We start from the raw sequence: 19,704 nt of genomic DNA on the forward strand, positions 1-19,704 counted from the left end.
GATCTAGAAGGCAGGAGGACCCCGGGAAGCCAGGGAGGCAGTTTCACTCTCACAGGGGGCACCCCCTTTTCAGTTCATTTTATGGATTCTGAAGAAAAAGGAGACAAAGGGCATTCATTATGCTCCTTGGAAGGAGGAAGGGCCATGGGCTCTCACTGACATTTCTCATTTAACTTAATCTTCATAGCCAGCTACCTGCAGTTTGGGATGACTGACCCATTTTCCACATGAGGACACTGAGCCACTAAAGGGTTCCCGGTTCAGGAGGGAGCATTGAATTAAACACACCATCAGCACATAAAATGGTATACTCTGATACTAGCTTCTGTTGGAGCAGCAAAAAGGTGAGATTGGTCAACAACAAAAAAAATCCAAATAACCCAATTGAAAAATGGGCAGAAGACATTATTAGACATTTCTCCAAAGAAAACATACAGATGATGACCAGTAGACGCATGAAAAGATGCTCAACATCGCTAATTATTAGAGAAATGCAAGTCAAAACTACAGTGAGGTACTACCAATACCTCACACCAGTCAGAATGGCCATCATTTAAAAAAGTCTACAAATAACAGATGCTGGAGAAGGTGTAGAGAAAAGGGACCCTCCTACACTGTTGGTAGGGAGTGCAAGTTGGTACAGCTACTATGAAAAAAGTATGGAGGTTCCTCAGAAAACTAAAAATAAAACTACCATATGACCCTGAAGTCTTACTCCTGAGCATGTACCTGAACAAAACTATAACTCAAAAAGATGCAGGCACCCCTATGTTCATAGCAACATTATTCACAATAGCCAAGACAAGGAAACACCTAAAAGTCCATTGACAGACAAATGGATAAAAAAGCTATGGTATGTATATACAATGGAATACTATTCAGCCTTAAAAAAGAATGAAATAATGGTATTGCAGCAATATGGATGCAAGTAGAGATTATCATATTGAATGAAGTAAGTCATAAAGAGAAAGACAAATACCCTATGATATGACTTATCTGTGGAATCTGAAATATGGCACAAATGAACCTATCTAAGAAACAGGAACAGACTCACAGACATAGAGAACAGACTTGTGGGTTGCAAAGAGAGAGTGGGGAGGGAGAAGGATGGACTGAGAGTTTGGGCTTAGGAGATGCAAATTATTACATTTAGAATGGATAAACAACAAGATCCTACTGTATAGCACAGGGAACTATATCTAATCTCCTGGGATAAACCATAGCAGCCAAGAATGTTAAAAAAGAATGTATACATGTGTGTATCTGAGTCACTTTGCTGTATAGCAGAAATTAGTGCAACATTGTAAATCAACTATACTTCAATAAAAATAAAATTTTTGAAAAAGATGAAGGGGCTTCCCTGGTGGTAGAGTGGTTAAGAATTCGCCTTGCCATGCCTGGGACACCGGCTCAATCCCTGGTGCAGGAAGATCCCACATGCTTCCAGGCAACTGAGCCCATGCTTCACAGCCACTGAAGTCCGAGTGCTCTAGAGCCCGTGCTCCGAAACAAGAGAAGCCACCGCAACGAGAAGCCCGCACACCACACCTAGAGAGTAGCCTCCACTCACCAAAAGTATGCATGCGGTAATGAAGACCCAGCACAGCCAAAAATTTAAAAAATAACAAAAGGTGAGATTGAAGCTGGTCTGCTTGTGGTGTCAGTGTGGCGGGCTGACATGGGAACTGGAGTCTGGAGTGAAGTTGAAAGGAGGTCTTGTCAATTTCATGTTAAAAAAACCTTTCAGTGACCAGGAAAAAACAGAAGTACAGGCACCAAAGACAGAGGTTATAGGTGCCTGCCCACAGGTGAGCATCTAAGTTTGCGGTGGGGCAGCCACGGTGATGCACAGCAAAGAGAGCCACCACCATCTGCAATGGGTGGATGAGTGTTACTTGTAATGTTGAGCGAAAGAAACCAGTCACGGGAGATCACATGGTGTATGGTTCCATTCACAGAGAGCTCAAAAAGCAGGCAGAACTACCTCTGCTGTTAAAAGTCAGCATGGAGGTTACCCTGGGGGTGGTGGTGCCTGGATGGGGGATTCCAGGGTGCTGCTCATGTTCTGATTTTGATCTCAGAGCTGGTTCCACACCCCCATCCCCCACTCCTGCTCTGTTGTGTGTGTTTGTGTGTGTGAAAATTTGTGGCACTGCACACTTCTGATTAGTATGCATTTCTTTCTTTTTAAAAATATTTATTTATCTGGCTTTGCCAGGTCTTGGTTGCGGCCCGCAGGATCTTCTCTGGGGCATGAGGTGTCTTTAGTTGCAGGGTGTGGGACCTAGTTCCCTGACCAGGGATTACACCCAAACCCCCTGAATTGGGAACATGGAGTCTTCGACACTGGACCACCAGGGAAGTCCCTGATCCATGTACTTTTCGACATGTGTGATACACTCCAGTACGACTTACAGAAACACCCCAAAACCTTGTGTGGCTGCCCACCGCACTGGAATAAAAGCCAAACTCCTTTCTGTGGTTTACAAGGACCTGCCGCGCTCTCCTCACCCTCCGATCTCCTGCCTCTCCGCCTTCTGCTGCTCCCAACACCCGCCAAGCCGTTGCCACCTCAGGGATTCTCACTTGCTGGCCTCTCAGCCTGGAAAGCACTTTCCTTGCTCTTGCCAAGACTGTTTCCTCCTCCGTTGGCACCCCAAAGAAATCACCTCTTCAGAGAGACCCTCCTGACCACCCCACCTACCCCTCCACCCACAGCACACCGTTTATTCCCTGCAGAACACCAGCCATAATTGGCAATTATTTCATTTGTTTACAGTTCATTTTATGCATCTACCATGAGACTAATAACCACAAACACTCGGCACACTTACCATGAGCCAAGTGCTTTTCGAGCATTGTATTAAGGCATCAAATCTTCACCCCAACTCCATGGGGAGATACTATTCTTAGCCCTATTTTACAGTTGAGGCCATTGGGGCTTGTAATACTTGTTCATGGTCACACAGCTGGAAAGTAGCAGAGCCAGGGCTTGAACCCCCTGGCTCCAGAGTCCTTTCTTTTAACTCTACACTTTGACAGATCTGTTTTATTCCCCTGTAGTATATCTGATACAGTACATGGCACACAGTAGGTACTTAATAAATGTGTGGAGTGCTCCAGTGGTTAATGATCCGCCTTCCAATGCAGGGGACATGGGTTTGATCCCTGGTCGGGGAAGATTCCACATGCCTTGGAGCAACAAGCCTGTGTTTGTTGGAGCCCACATATGCTGAAACAGGAGAAGCCTGCATGCCACAATGAACACCCAGCGCAGCCAAAAAAAGATGTTCTGTGCATGAATGAGTGAATGGAGTGCTAGGGAGAGGCGGTGGCGGAGGGACGGGTGGATCCTGGCGTGGGTGTTGAGGGGAGGGGTCGTGTCACAGAATCCGGAGTCCCAGTAGCAAGATAACCGGGGAACTGACAGCAGGCGGAGGTTCCCAGACAGCTGGAATTAACTGCAAGCTGCAGCCAGGGCCCACGTCTCACCTGGGTCTGGACACATCTCCTGCTCAAGGGCAGCCCACCTTCAGCCCCCACTATAAACCCTACGAGACACATAGTCATTCATGGAGCAGGCTCTGCCTTGAGGGCATACACCCTATCTGGGGTCCCTTGCAAGATGTAAGCCCCCCAGTGAGTGATGACCTACCAGGTGCCCAGGCTGGGGTGGCCCTGGGGAGAGGGACATAGCTCACAGAAATCACCTGCCTCTGGCCGGAAACTCTCTGGACCTTAGAACCTCCCCAGGAATGAGAAGGTCCTGTGTGACTCAGAGTCTAAGGTATGGCTACGGGGCCAGTTGGTGAAAGCCACATCCTGCTTCATCCTCCCTTTGCACATCACCCTAAAGAGGTCACTCCCTTGAGCCTGTCATGAAGTCCCTGCACCCTAGTAACTGGAGCCAGCTGCATCACTGGTTCCCCACCATCTTCTCCACCACCGGCTCCTGAAGGAACTGTAATGGCTGTGGGCTTGCTCACCCTGTCTTCCAGCAGGGACCCTCCACATTCTTCATCAGCCCCTGGGACAACTGTGACCAGTTCCTGAAGATCCAAGGGCGCCTTAGTTGAGGAATCACTCTGAGGTCGGTTTGGCCCAAAGGATGCTGCACCTCTGGGATGTTGTGTGTGGAGTCAGCCCGTCTACAGATCAAAGAGCTAAGACCCAGAGAAAGGAAGGACTGGCCCAGGCTGCTCAGTGGGGGAGCTTCGGAGGCAAGTTGGAAACCTGGGCCCCGAGGCCAGTGATCCGGTAACAACTCCACATTCTCCAGGCCCTGGCCAGGAGCTTGTCTGCTCTGCGTCTTGAGGCTTGTTCCACCTGCAGGCCCAACTCTTCTGTGTTTGGAGGCTCAGCCTAAGTCTCGTAGGCGTGAGCTCTGAGGTCAGGCAGAATTGAACCTGAATTTCCATCCCTGACAAGTGGTTTCACATCTCTGAGCAAAATGTCCTGGTCAGTAAAATAGGGATGAAGCTGCTCTCAGCTCACAAGCTTTGTTGTTGTTCAGTCGTTCAGTCATGTCTGACACTTTGTGACCCCATGGGCTGCAGCACACCAGGCTTCCCTGTCCTTCACCATCTCCTGGAGCTTACTCAAACTCATGTCCATTTAGTCAATGATGCCATCCAACCATCTCATCCTCTGTTGCCCCCTTCTCCTCCTATCTTCAATCTTTCCCAGCATCAGGGTCTTTTTCAGCTCTTTGTATCAGGTGGCCAAAGTATTGGAGCTCCAGCGTTAGCACCAGTCCTTCCAATGAATATTCAGGGTTGATTTCCTTTAGGATGGACTGGTTTGTTCTCCTTGCTCTCCAAGGGATTCTCAAGAGTCTTCTCCAGCACCACTATTTGAAAGCATCAATTCTTCGGCGCTCAGCCTTCTTTATGGTCCAACTCTCACATCCAGACATGACAACTCACAAGCTTGGAGGAGCATTAAAGGAGCTGGTGGCCAGTACACAGCAAGTCCTCAGCAAATGGGAGCTGCTGCTGCTACCCACTCTTTCTCGAGCTCTCTGTTCGGGCCTTCCCTCTTCTGCCTTCACCCTGTTGTTCTCCAGCCATGAGCTCTCTGGCCTCCCTTTGGTCTGTCCCCACCCAGCTCCCTTCTCCTCCCACCCTCTACAGGTCCAGAGCCCTTCTTGCCAGCAAAGGAGGCCGGGACCACTGGACACTTCTGTGTTCACAGTTTTTTTTCCCCCCTGGTGATGTACAGGAAGGGACTTTTTAAAGATCAGAACATTAGACACAAAGGGATTCTAGCAGCAAAGCCACACAGCTGAGATCTGTCAGGCATCTTCCAAAACCTCTTTATATTCATTATCCCCGTTGATCCTGCCAGGCTGCTGCTGCTATTGTTTTGCTGATGAGGAAATTCAAGTCCAGGAGAGCTGAAATCATGGGCCATGTTGAGCCCACGAGTCCTGGCCCCAAATCCCAAGCTCTTTCTCTCTCCAAGGAGCCCTTTAACTTCTCTTTGCTCCCAGTGGGGACTCCCATCACCCCATCACCTGAGGGCACCCACCTTGCCTCATCCTACCTGCCTCCCTGATCTATGCCAGGTAAGGAAGTGGCCCCTTGAGCAATTGCTACTGACACAGTTCCTTGGAGAGTTGCCAACTGAGATGTGGAGAGCAAGAGGCAAGAGGCTGGGCAAGTGTCGATGAGGGCAATCTTGTGGGGTGCCTTGTTGTTCAGCCACTAAGTCATGTTCAACTCTTTGTGACCCCATGGACTGTAGCATGTTGGGCTCTCCTGTCCTTCACCATCTCCCAGAGTTTGCTCAGATTCATGTCCATTGATCAGTGATGCTATCTAACCACCTCATCCTCTGTTGTCCCCTTTTCCTCCTGCCTTCAATCTTTCCCAGCATCAGGGGCTTTTCCAATGAGTCAGTTCTTCACATCCGATGGCAGAAATATTGGAGCTTCAGCTTCAGCTTCAGTCCTTCCAGTGAATATTCAGGGTTGATTCCCTTTAGAATTGACTGGTTTGATCTCCTTGCTGTCCAAGGGACTCATAAGAGTTTTCTCTAGCACCACAATTTGAAAGCATCAATTCTTCAGGGCTCAACCTTCTCTATGGTCCAGCTGGGCTGCCTCCTTCCCCTGCAACTAAGAGCTCCTTGCTTGGGGAGGAAGCTGCCACTGGCATTAGGGCAGAGGAAACCTCAGAAGGAGCTGCAGCTCTGGATGGAAGAGCCCCCACCCAGCACATGCTCAGGGTGACCTGTCTGCCAGCGCCTTCTCTGCTTCTGGGTCTCAACATGTCCACCTGCCCCTGAGGCTCAGAGGCCCAGGGGTGCTGGGACTGTCCCCACCTTACTGTCAGGCCCATCAGCTCTCCGGGTCCACATTCAAGGGCTGAGATGGTCCCTCCATTGCTCCCATCACTGCCTTTGGCAGTCCCAGCCTCCAGGGAATGCCGGGAGGCCACGAGGGTCCCAGCTGCCTGTGGGGGCCAGGAGAGGACACTACCCCCATCCGCGTCCTTGGACTCCCAGGTCAAAAGCCTTTTTGCTGCCGCCCCCCATCCTCTCCCCTCCTCCACCCCTTGCTGTAATCACTCAGCCTTTTATTCTCCAGCCTGGGTGCTGCCCACAAGGCCCCTTGTTCTCACCAGGTCCCAGTTGCTGGGGACCAGGCTATGCTCACAGCCCAGCCTCAGTGCCTAGACAGAGGGCAGCCAGGCCTTTCCTCAGTCCTCTCTGGAGAGGCTGGTGCTGTGGGAGGCAGGGATGCTGGCCTGCAGTATCTGTGGTCCCCTCTTTCATCCACTCCATCCGCCAAGCCCCCCGAGCATCTGTTCTGGGCATATTGTTTGGATCCCCAGTCACTGAGTCCTGTAACCAACACCTTTTCTGTTTCAATGAGTATTTTCTGTGGAGATGTGTAGGTGAGCTTGACACCGTCACTGACCCCTGACAGGATGATGTGGTGGGATGAATTGTGCTCCCTCCAAAGAATACCCAAAATATATCCAAGTCCTTATCCTGGTACCTGTGACGGCAACATTATTTGGAAAAATAAGGAAATATATTTTCTGAGGTAATTAAGAACCTCAAGATGAGATCACATTGAATACAGTTACTGTTGTCCAGTGGCTCAGTCCTGTCTGACTCTTTGTGACCCCAGGGACTGCAACACGCCAGGCTTCCCTGTCCTTCACCATCTCCCGGAGTTTGCTCAAACTCATATCCACTGAATCAATGATGCCATCCAACTCTCTCATTCTCTACCACCCCTTCTCCTGCCCTCAATCTTTCCCAGCATCAGGGTCTTTTCCAATGAGTCGGCTCTTCGCATCAGGTGGCCAAAAAATCGGAGCTTCAGCATCAGTCCTTCCAATGACTATTCAGGGTTGATTTCCTTGAGGAAATCACAGTCTGGTAGAGGAGGCCAACTTATGACCAACTTACAAGATGATGTGATGAAGGGAGTACAAAGCACTGTAGGTGCTCAAAAGAAGAGTGGCTCATCCAGTCTGAGTAGGGCTTCCTGGAGGAGGTGACCTTTTAAGTCAAAACCTGAAAGATGACCAGGTATAGGCTAGGCAAAGGGGGCTAGAGAAGGCATCCCAAGCGGGAGAAACCGAAGATACCAAGGAGCTGCAGCTTGGTAGGCAGTAAACTCTGGAAGAGCAGGGAGGGCGTCTGATCTGACCAACCTTGCATGTCCAGCACTTGGGAGGTGCCCATAAATACTTGTTGAGGGAATGAAATTCACTTGGGGAGGGAAAGGAGCCACATGGGTTTGCGGAGAAGGGGAAGGGCCAAGCAGGGTCTTGTGGGTCCCAGAGTTCGGACTTTATCTTGAGGGCTTAAATGCAAGTCGGAAGTGTTTCTTCTGCTGGGGTGAGACGGTGGAAGCAGAGGGGTGTGGGAAGGAGATCTAGGGGCTTTGCCACCCGCATGGGTCCCTGGGCCTCAGGTCCAAGCTCCTAGCCTGCTGACCTGTCCAGCCCTGGGGCCTCCTTCCCGGGGCCCAGGCTTCCCCCCAGCCCGTTCTGTTCCTGAAACTCTGTGCCCTTCCGGGTGCTGCGCCCACCCTTCAGCACGACCCCAGACGCCGAGCCTCTGTCCCTACTGTCAGCCCTGCTGCTGAGGCAGTGCGGGCTCCCTCTGTCTTTTGCAATAGGTTTCTTTCTTCTTCTTCTTCAATATTTTTTGTTTGTTTGCTTTTGCTATTGTCACTCTCTGTAAATCCATGAAAGTGTTTATAAGCAATTATTTATTTATGTATCTTTGTGCTGGATCTTCATTGCTTCACACGGGCTTTCTCTAGTTGGGACGAGGAGCGGCTACTCTTCACCGCGGTGTGCCGGCTTTTCATCCTGGTGGCTTCTCTTGTAGTGAAGCACAGGCTCTAGGCGTATGGACTCTGGTAGTCATAACGCTTGGGTTCTAGAACTCAAACAGTGGTTGCAGCCCATGGACTTTAGTTACTCAGAGGCATGTGGGATCTTCCTGGACCAGGGATTGAACCCGTGTCCTCTGCATTGGCAGGCAGATTCTTATCCACTGTACTGCCAGGGAAGTCCTGTAATAAATGTCTTGTCACTAGGGATCTACCTAAGAACCTCAGTGTTCCCACCCACCCAATGGGTGTTCCCCGTCCTGTCTCTCTCTCAGGCTCGGCACGAGAAGCAGTGAGACTGTGCATCTGAAATGAACGGAAGCACCGACTACACATGGTTTTCATTTTTCCCCTCTCACCATTGGAGCAGTCAGACACGTTCATGAGAGAAAAATTGTAAAACACTAGTAAACATGAAAACAAAACCAAATGTGATTCCCCGAAGTCCTGTTACCCAAGTGGAACATCTTGGTTTCTGCCTCGAGTGTGTGCTGTGACCATTCTGAAGGGGGACCCAGCTCCGGGGAAGCATGGGGCAGGTCAGGCAGCCCTCCCGGCCCCGGGTCAGGTTCTCCCCATCTCTAGACCTTCTTCCAGGAGGAAAGGGTGCAGGGAAGCCAGGCAAAGTGCATGTACGAAGCACCCACTGTGTGCTGCGTTAACTGGGAGACAAGTCCCTCAATTTTAGTGAGAATGTTGACTTCCCAGGTTTGTCACTAAGGGTGGGATTGTGCCAGGGGACACTGGGAAGCTCAGAGCGGGAGGCTCCAGAAGGCTGAGGGGTTGGGAGTTTCTTTGAGAGGCTCTTCAAAAACAGCCTGGGTTGGTACTTCCCTGGAGGTGCAGTGGTTAAGACTCTGTGCTTCCACTGCAGGAGGCATGGGTTCAATCCCTGGTCAGGGGACTAAGATCTGGCATGCTGCACAGAGAAAAAAAAAAGCCTATTGCTTCCAACCTAGTTTGGTAAAGGCCCTACAACATCTGACACCTGGGAAAATTACTCCCTTCAAAATAAGGAAAGAAAATCTAAGCTAATATTTGATCTCACAGAAGTATTTTGTCAACTAGCAAACTGCAGGTCAATATAACATGATAAAGAATTCTATTTACTGTCAAGGGTGGACCCATTTTGTATGATGTGTTGGTATGTGGCCTTCAGGAGAAACAGGCCCTGGGGCCTAGGAAAGTCTTAAATGGGCCTGGTCCTCAAACTCCTTCCCACTTCCCCAGGCCTGGAATTGTCTTGGCTCAGCCTCTTCTGAGGCTTCCCTCATAGCTTCTTCCCTCATAGCTCAGCTGGTAAAGAATCCGCCTGCAAGCAGGAGACCTGGGTTCGATCCCTGGGTTGGGAAGATCCCCTGGAGAAGGGAAAGGCTACCCACTCCAGTATTCTGGCCTGGAGAATTCCATGGACTGTATAGTCCATGGGTCACAAAGAGTCAGACAGACTGAGCAACTTTCACTTTCACTTTCACAGCCTCTTCTAGGGATTGAGACCAAAAAAACATGGGCACCATTGCCACGAAGTCCCTGCTGATGCAGGGCAAAAAAGGGAATTCTCTGGCGGTCCACTGGTTAGGGCTCTGCACTTTCAGTGCAGGGGGCATGGGTTCGATCCCAAGTCCCAGAACTCAGATCCCACAAGCTGTGCAGCAGAGCCAAAAAAGAAAAGAAAAGAAAAAATAGGGCAGAAGAACCACAGGAATGCATCTCTTGATCACTGCTACCCCCCACCCCCAGGACCCTGAGATGCAGCCAAGGCTGCCCTCCCCATGGAACACCCGGTGAGGGGCATCGCAGCCTTATGGGAGTGAGCAGGGTGTGGGGCAGCTGCGGAAAGCCTTTGGAGGTGGTGGCAGGTGTCACCAGGGGTAAGATACTGGGCAGAAGCTAACAGAGAACTGGAACCGCCCTGGTGAGACGAAAGGGGATGAGCTCAGGGTTGGGCACGGAGCCCAGGAAGGCGTCAGGTGGGGCTGGACACTCACTGTCCACCTCCAGCTCCATCACAAAACCTCCTGTCTTGACACTGGCTCCCACTCCCCACTTTGCTATAACCTGTCCCGCCCGCCCCTCAGAGACTAGCACGTCAGAGCTCCAAAACTATGCCATGCCCGCCCCCTCAAGGCAGCCTGGGATAGAGCTGGCATGGATGCTTCCATGGGGGAGGAATGAATGACTGAAGATTCTTCTTCAGGGTAGTTCTTAAGACTTTGCTCTTTCTTTTTTTAGCCTGGGAGGTGGTGGAGTATTTTCTCTAAATATCTCAGTAAGGCAGAAATCAGGTCAGATATTTTCATTGTATTTTCTCACCCATCACTTCAGCCTCTTGTCTAGTCCTCATCATCCCCTCAGGCCACACACTTTAAGCTTCATCCATGATGCCCTACTATTTCCCAAACGCACCAAGGCCTTTCTTGATTCCAAGCTTTTGCTCAATCCAATTCCTTTTCCCTGAAATGCCCTCTGTTTGCTTTGCTCCATGTGAACTCCTCTTCATCCTTCAAAACCCTGTCCTGTGAAGCCTTCTATGATTGTGCCAGCAGGTCAGTCAGTCTCCTTGCCCACAGTGCCTGGACCCTCCCTCTACCACATCACATAGAGTGTCTTTCCTGGAAGTTATCTCTTTCCATGCCTGTCCCTGCTGGATGCTGGCCACTGTAAGAGTAGAAGCCATTTCTTAGTCATCTCTCAATCCTTCAGGCCCAGCCTATAACCCTAACCCTAACTCTTGTCAATATTTAAAAATCAAGAATTCATATATTTTCTAAAACATGTTTTGATGTGGACCATTTTTAAAGTCGTTATTGATTTTGTTAAACAATATTGCTTTCTATTTATGTTTTGTTGTTGTTTTTTATTTTGGCTGCAAGGCATGTGGAATCTTAGCTCCCCCAACAGGGATCTAACTCACACTCCTTGCATTAGAAGGTGAAGCCTTAACCAGTGGGCCACCAGGAAGTCCCAAGAACCCAAATTAAAGAAGGTCTCCAGCGCCAGGCACAGGTTTTGGAGCATTACACGTGTCTACTCATTTAAGCTTCCAGCATGCCTACAGGGAGCTTCCCGGGTGGTGTTAGTGGTAAAGAATCCACCTGCCAATACAGGAGGTGCAGGAGACATGGGTTCTATCCTTGGGCCTAGAAGATCCCTTGGGAGTAGGCATAAGGAGTGGGAGCCACCACTCCAGTATTCCTGCCTGGAAAATTCCATGGAAAGAAAATCCTGGTGGGCTACAGTCCATGGGGTCGCAAAGAGTTGGACACAACTGAGTGACTGAGCACAGAACTCCCCTACAATGAGGACTACTTTAGCAGTCCCAACTCAGTGTATTCAGAAACATAGGCATAGAGAGGTTAAGAAATGTGGCCAGCAAGATATGGAAATAAGCTAAGTGTTTGCTAAGGGATAAATGACTAAAAATGTGATAGCTATACACAATGGAATGTTATTAAACCATGAAAAGGAAGGAAATCCTGCCATTTGTGACAACACGTATGAAACCCAAGGGCATTATGCTAAGTGAAATGAGTCAGACAGAGAAAGACAAATACTTTATGGTACCACCACGTGTGGAATTAAAATAGTTAGACTCATAGAAGCAGAGAATACAGTGCTCATTACCAGGGCCTGGGGGAAGGTGGGGATGAGCGGGAGATGTTGGTCAAAGGGTACACACTTTTGGTTACAGATGAGTAAGTTCTGGGGAGTCTAATGCACAACATGGTGATTATAGCTAATACTACTGTATTCTATACTTGAAAGCTGCTGTGAGAATAAATCTTCAACATTCTCATCACAAAAAAAGAAATGGTAATTACCTGATGTGATGGAGTTGTCAGCTAACTTTGTGGATCACTGGCAATACATGAGCGTATTAAATCAACGCCTTAAATTTACACAATGTTTTATGTCAATTACACTTCAGTAAAGCTGGGAAAAGCTATTTTTAAAGAAACAGAATGGTTCCTGACAAATATAAATGAGACCTGATGAAGGCGTTCATGTGTTTGATGCTCCTATAATTAGATTCTACTTTTATCTGGTGGGGGGTGCTAATACAATAATTTTTCTACCAAAAGAAATAAAGGAAGGAAGGAAGAAAGAAGAAATGTGACCAAGAACAAACACTAGCAAGAGGCAGAGGTGGGATTTCAAAGAGTAACAAGTTACAATAATATTACAATAAGTCACGAGTTGATGAATGAACACACGGAGTAAAGGGACTGAAAGCAGGAGAAAATCAAACAGGAGGCTGTCCTCAGGATCGGGCGAAGCAGTCCCCTTCAGACATGCAGAGAAACCTTCTGATCCAAATCCTTTAATAAAGAAATATATTCTTCCTTCTCTGACTCCCTCCTATTATTGCCTCCCACTCCGGAACTGAGAGCCCTCATGTAAAAATAGCAAACCTGAAGGAGTGTGAAGGAACTGCTCAGCAGAACACCCCACCAGGAACTCCACTCTTCTATCATGTCATCCACTCCCTGCTTCTTGCTCAACCTTCAGGGCTGAGCTGAATACTTCCCCCTCCTCTGTGAAGCCCTTCCCAGCAAGTAACAGAAACTCAAGAACACTACTGGAAAGCAAAAGAGGGGAATTTAAGAGAAAGATCCAGCGTTTCAAGGCATCTCAGGGCATCAGTGGTACCAGAAGTCCATAAAGAACAAGAATCAGAGACTGAAACACTTCTCACAAGTCCTAATGGCTCCCCTCTGTGGCTCAGCATCTGTCTTCCTCTTCTTTCTTTTCTCAGCCTATTTATGGGTGAGAAGACCCACCCACACCTACCTGGTTAACAGAATCTTTAGAATTTCTATCTGGGCCACAGTCTCAGGGAAGAGCTCTGATTGGCTGTTGTGGATCAGGTGATCAGCCCTACTCCAATGCCTTTGGCCAGGGGTGCCGTCACGTGGTACAAATATGGCGGCTGGAGGCCTGCCCTCAGAGACTGAGGGGAGGAGCCAAGGGTGTTGAGGATATCTCACGGAGGTGTCTCTGCTGCCTGCTCACTCATCACCCTCACTCTTCCTGAGGAATTAATCTCTCTCTGACTGTGCTTCCTGCACTTCCTCTGTAATTCCATTTAAGCTCTGATCACGTTCTTCTGCTTGCTGAGTTGGTGCGTGTGTAGCTCTCTCTGTGTAAAAACCCACAGGAAGGCGCCCGCATTGCAGTGTAGGCTGATCCTCCACCCCTGTGTTCCTTTAAGGCCTCCGTGCTGATCCTCTCTTCAGGCCCAACTTCATGGGTGTATAACCTGTGCCTAGTATAATGTCCAGCTTTTGCCCTCTTGAAATGCTCAATAACTTTTTATTTTTTTGGCACGATAATTTTTGAATTGAGTCCAGGGTTTTCGTGTTGCATAAGGCCCTGCAAATTAAGTTGCTGGGACTGTGTCTCTCCTTGCCCCACCTTGAGCTCTTGCTCCCAATCCATCTAAGTCTTCTTGGGCTGCAATAATAAAATGCCACAGACTGGGTGACTTAAACAACAAAAATTGACTTTGTCATATGTCTGGAGATGTTAGGTTCAAACCGAAGTGTTGGCAGGCTTGGTTTCTGGTGAAACTCCTCTTTCTAGCATGTTTAGAGCTGCCTTCTAGCTATGTCTTTAGTGGCCTTGTGCCTATGGAGAGACAGTATGTGCTAGTGTCTTATAAAGGTGCCAGAGAATTTCCTGGCAGTCAAGTGGCTAAGACTCCACACTCCCAATTCAGGGGTTCATGGTTGACCGTCCCCCCCCCCCCCCAATCAGGGAACTAGATTCCACATGCTGCAACTGAGTTCCCATGCTGCAAGTAAAGATCCTGTATGCTGCCAATAAGACCTAGCACAGCCGAATAAATAAGTAGATATTAAATATTAGCTACTATATTAAAGGTTTCCAGCCTCTTGGATTAGGGTCCACCCTAGTGACCTCATTTAACCTTCATTACCTCCGAATACAGTCGCACTGGGGGATTAGAGCTTCTGCATATGACTTGTTGGGAGACCCAGTTCTCTAACACAACCTTCTGACACGTCTAACACTGAGCTTCTTGCGTCCTGGTCCCTTTGCATGAGCACAGCCTCATGCCTGTTCCATGGACCTGCTTAGTGACACTGTCCCTTGGAGTTGGCTCTGGCTTTCCTCTTTAGTGATGGCCCACCTTCTCTTGGCTTCCTCACCCTGGGACAGCACCGTGCCCTATCCAGTCTATTCCTTTTTTTGGACCTACCAAGTGGGCTCTTAGTTCCCCAACCAGGGATGGCACCCATGCCACCCTGCATTGGATGTGTGGAGTCCTACCCACTGGATCTCCAGGAAAGTCCCTTTATTTTCAGCCTACTCCTGATCTTGTCTGTTACCACCCTTTAGGGCCAGGGGACTCCCCAGGCCTGGAGGAAGGTGGAGTCAGACAGTCTCCTCCACCAGGTGGGGGGCACACACACCCTTCAGGGACTTAGTCAACTGCCTAGACGGTGCTTTCTTACTGCCTAACTCATGGGCAACCTTCAGAATGTCCCGAGAGCCCTCCTCTTCTTACATGCTATTTCTGCCCACCTCCCTCGGTCCCCATGGCTAGGATCTGATTGGAGTTCCCACCATCTCGCATCACAGTGGTCAATACCTATCAGTCCCTATCAAGTGTCTTTGCAATGACAGGGACTCTTGTCATCATCTTCACCCTGGTGCCTTGCACAGGTTGGCACAGAGCAGGTACAATAAATGATAAGCTCCATTGAAGGCAAGGCTTAGGCTTGTCACCTTGGATGGTTTTCCCCCAGATCCTTTCTGACTGTACCCAGGAGGTGTGTAGGAAGGATCACATGCTGGAACGGAGAGGCAGTTGGCCACTTCTAGGTCAGATGAGAGACTGATCTTTTGGATTCTCAATCATGTGGCTTTTAAAAAACTCAATCAGTCAAAACCCCAGATAATCTACAGACTTTGGTCCTTTTTTCTTTTTATTTCCAGTCATGATAGCCTTTAAGAAATACATGCATTAATTGTTTTTTTTTTTAATTAAGGAAGACATATAATCAAATCCTCCCTGTACAAAAATCAAACAAATGGCTGTAGTTTAAGATTTGAAGGGACTTCTTTGGTGGTCCAGTGGCTAAGAGTGCGCTATGCAGATCCCAATGCAGGGGCCCCAGGTTTGATCCCTGGTCAGAGAACTAGATCCTGCACGCTGCAACTAAGAGTTTGCCAGCTACAACTAAAGATCCTACATGCTGCAATGAAGTTTGAAGATCTCACATGCCTCAACTAAGACCTCTGGTGCGGTTAAATAAATAAATATATATTTTTAAAAGATTTGAAAATTGGAATTTGGAAAATTTGTACCAGTTGAAAATTGGTACAAAAAAACTCTGCAATAACTGAACTCAGTTCCCTAGCCCACAATTCTGATCAGTAGCAGCAAAATCCCCAATAGTGTCAAGTTTACCACTAGGCACTTTCCATGTATACTTAGATTTTGTCATCTTTGAGAAAAGTTTCTCTATCTTTGACCTTGGTCAACAGTAGGAAACTCATTGCACTTTGGAACCCAGTGCAACATTGGATCAATAATCAGGAGCAAAAGTTTGATAAGATAAAACCTGATCAGAGGGATGGTATGGGGAGGGAGAAGGGAGGAGGGTTCAGAATGGGGAACACATGTATACCTGTGGCAGATTCATTTTGATATATGGCAAAACCAATACAATATTGTAAAGTTAAAATTAAATTAAATTAAATTAAAAAAACCTGATTTGGTACTGTCTGATATTTTCTATCCTGTTTCTATTTTCTATTCCATTCTGTGTTGTTTTATTTGATTCTAGTCTGTTGTGTGACTCACTGAATTTTAAGAACCACTGATGGGTAATAAGCCAGTTTCTCCCCCTGCCTTTTCCCTCTTCTTCTAGTGTTTCCTGAAAACCAAGTTTGCCTCTTGATGGGGATTGAGTCAAAAGACACAGCCAAGCCAAAGATCAGGAGAAGGAAGGATTTATCACTTGCACCAAATGATGAGAACATGAGAGATCTTTTCCAAAGCAGTATCTCCCTGAACAGCAAAATTAGGGAAGTTGTAAGCCAAGCATATATGCATATTCATGAAGGGGGCTTGAATTACATATGCATATTCATGAAAGTATTTGAATAGAGGAGAATTCAATACAGAATTGAGGCAAAGGTTGACAGAGTCCAAGTCTTAGTTGACTGTTGGAAGGTTAATGTCATCATTCTTTAGGTTCCCAACAGTCTGGTGTCTGGGGTATTAGTGTGTAGTTCACAACTCGAAGATGTGTATCAGAGTGTTGCTTTTCTTTCTTTTTTGTTTTGATTAAAGTATGATTGATCTACAATGTTGTTAACTTCTGCTGTACAGCAAAGTGATTGAGTTTTATAAATAAACATATAATCGTTTATATATTCTTTCCCAGTATGGTTTATCACAGGATATTGTATATAGTTCCCTGTGCTATACAGGAGTATGTATTGAGGAAAGAGACAGACGCCCCCCATCCCCCAGGGTAAAGGGATTGGAGGTTCGTTCCCTGTGGATTGAAACTCGAAGATGAGAATGCTGCTGCTGCTGCTGCTAAGTCGCTTCAGTCATGTCCGACTCTGTGCGACCCCATAGACGGCAGCCCACCAGGCTCCCCCATCCCTGGGATTCTCCAGGCAAGAACACTGGAGTGGGGTGCCATTTCCTTCTCCAAGATGAGAATAGCAGAACAATTAAGACAGGAGGCTAGGCCTTGCCCAGACCACATATTTTTCATTCCTGAAGTCAGGAGAACTCCCCGACCACACATGCACAGAAAGTCTCCTTGAGGGTCAAAGGGCAGTGATGTTAACTAATGCCAGGCTACCCACAGGCCTCTTCGGTAGAATCCGTCTTGGCTAAGAGATGCCTGTGCACCATGGGAGGATCCTGAGTTATACCAAGTATGGACTGTGAACCAGGCAAATCAAAATTATTGGCCAAAGGAAATGGTGAAGAAATATCTCATAAAAGTAGTTCAAACTGCCATGAAGGCGCAACTCAGCAACTCTCCCCAAGTCTGCGTGTGTCTATACACACGTACTGTACTTTTTTCCTTATAACAAATACTTCACTTGTCTCATTACTTTCCATCTTTGTGGGAATTCTTTTCCACAAAGCCAAAGGGCCAGGATCTTTGTCACTGACCACTGGCCTAGTGGCTAGGATCTGGTGTTCTCACCGCCACCACCTGGCCTCAATCTCTGGCTGGAAGCCCAAGTCCTGCTCCAAGCTGCTGCAGGCCCAGGTCACCTGAGGTCAGTGTCAGATTGTTCTGTGTAGCCCTTAGGAAGGAACTGGGACCCTTTAATCGCTGAACTGTTGTTTCTTGACTGCTTTGACTGCTTTTCCTCCGTTTCTGCATTCCTTGGTTCCCGTAAGATCAGTAATTACTGAGAGCTGCTCAAGGGCAAGCACTGTGGCCAGGTTTAGATTGCAAAATGGCTTAGGCCAAAAAGTGGCTTCTCTTATGTCAAGAAAGCCATGACTGGTTCTCTTTCCCTGGGGACCCTCTATCCTATCTGCTTACACCAGGGCAGAGCGAAGCTCTGGGTTTGGGTATGGCGCCAAAGCCAGGAAAAGTATGCCAGGTCCCCACTTGGCACTCTTCTCTCTCCACTTGAGGGAGGCTTGCCCCGCAGCTCCTGGACCTCGGCCACTGTCTACTGTTAGCTGCCACTGACCAGGGCCTGACCAGGCCTCTGTCAAGGGGCCCAGGGGCTCAGGCCAACCTCCTTGCTGGTCTCGTGCATGTGTGCATGCTAAGTGGCTTCATTCATGTCTGATTCTTTGAGACCCTATGGACGGCAACCCGCCAGGCTCCTCTGTCCATGGAATTCTCCAGGCAAGAATACTGGAGTGGGTTGCCATGCCCTCCCTCAGGGGATCTTCCCGACCCAAGGGTCCAACCTGAGTTTCTTTTGTCTTCTGCATTGGCAGGTGGGTTCTTTACCACTTGCACCACCTGGGAAGCCCTCTGGTTTCACCTGAGGCCTCACAGCTCTCCTGGGAGGCGGGGATGGGGGGCAGGTGCTGGGGAGGTGGGCAGCAATGGAGGTGTGTGTGGGGTTGGGGCCTGTCTCAGGCCCCTAGATCTGCTCTTTCTACCTGCTAGGCACATGGAACACCCCCAGGCCCCTCTTTCCCACTGCAGAAAACTTTACTGTGAGTCCTCCAAGGCCTGAAGCCCTTCTTTTCTCAACAAACCTCTTCTCCCACAGAAAGCTCCACAATACAAAGCCCCTTCGGGGAGATGCTTGTATTATTTCTGTTGTGAGTTTTGAAAAGTCTAATTTGAAACCCAAAGCTGATCAAGGATTTCTTTGTTCCTCTGCACCCACCTTCCACCCCCACCCCCACCAGGAATCGGTGCCAAGGAGCCAATTCCAGAGGTCAGTGTGGAGGTGGTGGGAAGGGGGAGGGAAGAGTTAAATGAAAGGGAAAACAAAAACAACTGCAGGATTAAAATACACTCTACTACACAGATGGGGTGGATCCCTCCCCCGGCCCATCCCCCATGCTGCTGTCTGAAGGTAAGTATCTCCATCAAGTGTTTGTTTATACGTTTGCATATACATATATGCACAGGCTTCCCAGGTGGCTCTAGTGGTACAGAACCTGCCTGCCAGTGCAGAAGACATAAGAGGCACGGCTTCCATCCCTGGAGGAGGCTGTGGCAACCCACTCCAGTATTCTTGCCTGGAGAGTCCCACAGACAGAAGAGCCTGGTGGGCTACAGTCTATGGGTTGCAAAGAGTCAAAATGACTTAGCATGCACACATGCACTTATGCACACAGATCTGTGACTGTACATATATATTTTGCTGTTATTTTTGTCATTTAGAGCCAGCCTGCTTAGATGCAAATCCTCATTCTGCTATTTCCTCAAGTGTTACCTTGAGGAAGTTACTTAATCTCTCTGTGACGCAATTTCCTCATCTGTAAAATGGGAATAACATAATAATTAACCCAGATGACATTTAAGAGAGTCAAATATGCGATGAACTACACAGTGACTGTTACACTCAATGTGCAATTGGTCTACTTCATGCTTTTTCTTAAAAAAAAAAAAAACACATTTATTTATTTGTCTGGCTGCGCTGGGTTCTAAGTTGTGGCTTGTGGGATCTTAGTTATCTGACCAGGGATCCAACCCAAGCCCCCTGCACTAGAAGTGAAGAGTCTTAACCATTGGACCACCAAGGAAATTCCCACACTTTTTCTTTATTGCAGAATATTCCATTGTATGGGTGCACCATGCTGCTGCTGCTGCTAAGTTGCTTCAGTCGTGTCCGACTCTGTGTACCATAGTCTCCTATTAAAG

General features: G+C 48.2%; 1 long non-coding RNA gene across 1 annotated transcript; it reads right to left on the reverse strand.

The window, feature by feature from the left end:
* Nucleotides 1-8,200: 8,200 nt before the first annotated feature.
* Nucleotides 8,201-14,567, reverse strand: LOC129653578 (uncharacterized). The gene is made up of 2 exons (XR_008715165.1): nucleotides 12,772-14,567; nucleotides 8,201-8,542 (listed from the first exon to the last, which is right to left on the reverse strand). It is a non-coding gene; the product is annotated as an uncharacterized LOC129653578 (long non-coding RNA).
* Between the last annotated feature and the right edge of the window lie 5,137 nt (nucleotides 14,568-19,704).

The sequence above is a fragment of the Bubalus kerabau genome, chromosome 5 (assembly GCF_029407905.1).
Source record: "Bubalus kerabau isolate K-KA32 ecotype Philippines breed swamp buffalo chromosome 5, PCC_UOA_SB_1v2, whole genome shotgun sequence".
In the NCBI taxonomy this organism is placed as follows: domain Eukaryota; kingdom Metazoa; phylum Chordata; class Mammalia; order Artiodactyla; family Bovidae; genus Bubalus; species Bubalus kerabau.